This window comes from Chaetura pelagica, unplaced genomic scaffold (genome assembly GCF_000747805.2).
Source record: "Chaetura pelagica isolate M959 unplaced genomic scaffold, ChaPel_1.0 scaffold757, whole genome shotgun sequence".
In the NCBI taxonomy this organism is placed as follows: domain Eukaryota; kingdom Metazoa; phylum Chordata; class Aves; order Apodiformes; family Apodidae; genus Chaetura; species Chaetura pelagica.
In genome coordinates, this window is record NW_009970727.1 from 1,254,890 (window position 1) to 1,259,409 (window position 4,520).

A 4,520-nucleotide genomic window follows, 5' to 3' on the forward strand; every position below is an offset into this window, starting at 1 on the left:
GGTTTTGTATTCTTTATTTATTTGTTAAGAAAAAAAAAAAAAAAAAGCACATAAAATGTCCCTCCAGCAGCCCAGGGTGCAGCACCCACAGGCTGATGCAAACTGGGCTCTCGTGGTTGATGCAGATTTTGGCTTTCTGGGGAGATTTGCAAGCCAGGGCAGGGTTGCAGCACTTTCCTGGTGGTATTTGGGGTGCAGCAGGGATGTCACTGTCCCCCAGCTTGTGGTGAGCACCGTCAGGGCAGGAGGTGGTGGATGGGGAAGAAATATGATTACATGGAGAAGGAAACAAAACCCAGCTCATGTTTTATGGCCGATTTCCTGACCTGCACCCGGGCAGCATGGCTGATGCTTCCCAGCTTTCTGAAGTGCCAGGAATAGTGCTGGGAGTGGGGGCTGCACCAGGTCAATGCTGGGGACATGAGAGTGAAGGGACGGTGACCTAGGAGGGGTCTGGGAAAGGGACACAGGGACATGAGGTGGGTGGCCATGGCCACGCTGTGCACACTCCTCTGTACACATCAGCCTCTCCAAGGGGACACACGGTCCCTGCTGAGCCTCAGCTCCCTGTGTCCTAGTCTCTGGATCTCTGCCCTCAGCCTGAACCTCCCAGACCACGCAGGCACAGCCAGGGGCTGTTTCCCCCCCTCTTTCCCCTCCACATGGACCCGGCGTTCTTTCTCCTCCAGCTCATCCCTGCTCAGCCCCAGGGGCTGTGGGCTCCTTGTGCCCTGAGCACCCCATCCCCATGCTCCCCTGGGGGCTCTCTGGTTTCTGCCATGGGGCTCTGTGCAAAAAGAAGAGCTGAGGTGCCTTGTCTCCTCCCCAGAATAACCTGGATGAGAAAAGGACATCTCCCAGCCATGGGTGGTGCCAGGCAGCATTTCCTTTGCACTGCAAAACTCCAGTGAATTTTTTGAGAAAATGCCCCAAAGTGATCCCTGGGGTGTCTTAGCAGCCATCCTGGGGCTGCAGCTTCCCCCAGACTGCTCTCTGCCCCTTCTTGCCTGTTTGTCCCTCTCCATACACTCCCTGGGGTGCTCAGCACCCCAGGGCTGTGCCACGTGTCACCAGGGCTCCCCACACCCCACCTCACCGACACAGGGGCAAGGATGAGCAGCCCAAAATTTGGCTGCCATCTCCAAGCAGTGCAAGTGCCACCAGGGGGACAGTCACTGTCCTGAAGGCCGTGGCCGCGCGGTGTCTGTACGGCTCCTCTCGGGAACTGCAGCCCCCCAGTACCTGCTGGTTTTGCTCCAGGCAGGACCCGATTCCCCAGACTAACGAGCTGCACTAACGCTCCTCGTCACGCGCTTCCTCCCTCTCGCATGGGGCTCCAACCAACGGGACACCCAGCACAATTCCAGAGGGGGCTTGGAGAGGTTGTGGGACAGGGGATGCATCGAACAGGGCCATGGAGGGCACCAGAGCACCAGACCCAAATCTGGGGGTTTGGCTCTTTTGGGAGGTGGGAGGAGAAGAAAAATCCAAGGGACAATTTTCCTGGAAAGGCAGCAGAGTCGAACCCATTGACATGTGACACCAACCGAGCTCCTTGCTGGGCACTGTTTCTAAATCACTTTTTTATAATGTTAAACAGGGGAGAGACACTTCCAGCAACACGTTATCCTTGAGACGTTTTCTAATGGTAAATATTTTTGTTCTCTCTATCTCTCCAAATGGGTCTAACTGTAGCTGGTCTCTCACCTCAAGACCATAACGGGGCTCGGGGGGCTGAGCTGTCGTGCTAACCGCATGTCTCACTAACCCTGTCCCCCCCTGCTGCTTTTCAACCCCACTGAGCAAGCCTGGCCTCAGGCTGCAGGTGGGCTTTGCTCTGTGGACAGAGAGAGAATCCCTTTCCCTGGCTGTGCTTGCATGAGGAGGGGCTCTCGCGTTGCTCTGGTCGATCCAGCCTTGTGCAGGGGGGTGACAATCTGCTTTCTGGTGGCTGTGACAGTGGTTTTTCCCCACCCCACCATTCCCAAGCAAGTCCCACAGGAGCCTGCAGAGGCTACCAGTGGCTGGGTGATGGGGAGGGGGATGTTCATGCCCTGTGTTACCCCTGCCCGGAGCCCACTCAGTCACTGACAGTCCCCTCTGTGGGTTTGGGGACATTCAGGGTGTCCAAGGGTTTGGCCCAGAGGCACCCAGCCCAGAGCTGCAGCAAATGGCACGGCTGCAATGTCCCTTTCTCGGGCTGGGCACCTCAGGCTGCTTCCCCAGGGATTTCTTGGCAACCCCTGTCAGGTCTCTAAGCCCTTGCTGAAGGTAAGGTGGCACCTCTGCTCCACCAGCAAGGGAACCGAGGCAGTCTGAAGGTGCAGGGATATAGCTGTGGTGGGGAATCTTCTTCATGGGTGTGCTGGGTGCATGCAGATTCCTGGCATATCCAGGAAGAGCTATGGGTGTGTGGTTTGCCAGTGGCCGGGAACACCCACCATGGTTTTTGGGGGGCTCCACAGAGCCTTTCCCACGGGGTTCAAGAGCTCTGTGCTCGTGCTTCAGCCAACCCAGCTGTAATCCCTCGGGTTCCCGTGCAATTGTCTCCTTAGGCCAGCGGGATGGCAATCCTGCTGGGATTGCTGCTTCCCAGCAGGTGAAAGCGAAGCGGGAGCGTGTGCGGGCAGGGCACCGCGGGGGCATGGGCAGGGGCACAGGATGGGCAGGGCAAGAATTCCCATGGCACAGTGGTTGGTCGGGAAGTGAGGCTGGAGGTGGGATGGATGGAGAAGGGTGGGAAAGAGCATCTGTGTGTGTGTGTGTGCAGGCTGCTTTGTCTTCTCCCTCCCCCAGCCATGGAGCCCTCGCCAAAGCCCTGGGTGGTTGGGTGAGTCATGTGGGCTGGGAGCAGCCCCAGGCACCGCCGAACAATGCGGCTCTCCCGGGGCCCCGCGCCCAGCCCCGCTGCACCACAGGTACCCTGGCTGCCCCCTCCAGCTGCCCCCTCCAGCAGCCCCCTCCAGCTGCCCCCTCCAAGCTCTCTGTGATCCGAGGACGTGGTCCTTGCAGTGCAGAGCGTTGTGCCGCGCTGCTGCAGCCGTGCTGGCTCTGCTCCCACCCCATGCACACCCTGGGCAGTGTCCCCATCCTGCTTGGGAGGGTGTGCAGGGCTGGCTTTACATCCCAGCTGAAATTCCTGATTTTACAAAGGTGTCAGGAGGGGAGATGGGTGCTGCAGCTCTGGAGGAGGCTCCACCATCCTCCACTGTCCTCCCCAGTGCCGCCACTTCTCCAGCTCCTGGAGCGCCCATGCTGAGCCCGTCGTCTCATCTCATCAGCGACCCTGTTAAATCAATCCTCCCTGTGCTGCTTCTGCATCAGCTACTGAAACAAAGACTGGCCTTAAATAATTCATCGGGCTTCCAGAAAGTTTCCCTTCCCTTCAGCACAGTGTCACCCACACCGGGCTCTTCGACCCCAGCACCGCAGGGTGGGGGACGGTCCCGGCACGAGGACCTGGCTGGAGGCAGAACATCTACAGAAATCCCCTCCTTGCCGTTAGGTTTTGTAATTGTGCTGGCTATTAATTTCATAAAATGGTCCCTTTTGTTCTCTTATTATGGGACATCATAAAAATAGCAGCGGCAAGACGAGCACAGAGCGATCCCAGCTCCCTCGCCCCGCGGCAAATGGTTGGATGGTTCAGTCATTCCCCCCCCATGCGGCTCTCGCAAAGAGCGGGAGAACCTGGGATTTGCTCTTTCCAAGGAATTTCTTCAAGGCATTCTCATCTTGGGTTCCTTGAAGCCCAAATGCCTCATTTATCCAAGCAACCAGCCTTCTGAAAGGAATATTTTATTATCCTTTGTGAACAACTTAATGCACTTCAAGCCATTGTTCTGGTGGTTAGGACAGAAATTGAGGATTGATCTCACAGGGAAGCTGTCAAGCTGAAAATGCTTCATTTAAATTAGTGTCCCTTCTAGTCCTACCAGCAACAGCTGACTTTGATAATACTGAAATAATTAGCCTTTTTTTTTTTCTTTTTAAATTGGATTTTTTTTCCACTGATGCTGGTGCCTCTGTGTGTGTGTGTTCTAATTATACGAAGCGTCTCCCAAATTAGTCCGTGACACTGGACTGGCTGGTGTGCCCAAGGGGTGGGTGAGATAGGGACTGGCTGTGCAGGGTCACTGGTGGTTTTGTGGCTTGGTGGTGATGGCAAGCAAGGGAGCTGGGACTCCCCTTGCTGTCCCACTGGGGCTGTGCACCTGCATCCCTGGGGAGTTACATCCCTGGGGAACCACATCCCTGGCATGACCCAGCTCTGGCTGCACTTTGCACAGCAAAGACTGTGACTTGGTCACCTGGAACTTCGGTTCCTCCTGGTTGGAGTTGCCAAAGCTGGACTCCACCAGAGCCTGGTTCTGGGGCACACAGCCCTGGTGCCAGCATGGGGGCTGAGCCTGGTAGGATAAATCCCATGGAGCTGCTTTTCCCTCTAGTCAGCTGAAAAGCCGACGTGCTTTGGGAATGAAGAGCCTCTGTGGAGCCACCTCCGCTTTTCCCAGCGCCAC

The 4,520-nt window shown here is 56.6% G+C and overlaps 1 protein-coding gene across 1 annotated transcript in view; it reads left to right on the forward strand.

The window, feature by feature from the left end:
• The window catches only part of SCUBE3 (signal peptide, CUB domain, EGF-like 3), a 34,943-nt gene that overhangs the window by 20,087 nt on the left and 10,336 nt on the right, over positions 1-4,520 (forward strand). The gene's annotated exons all lie outside the window — the stretch shown is intronic.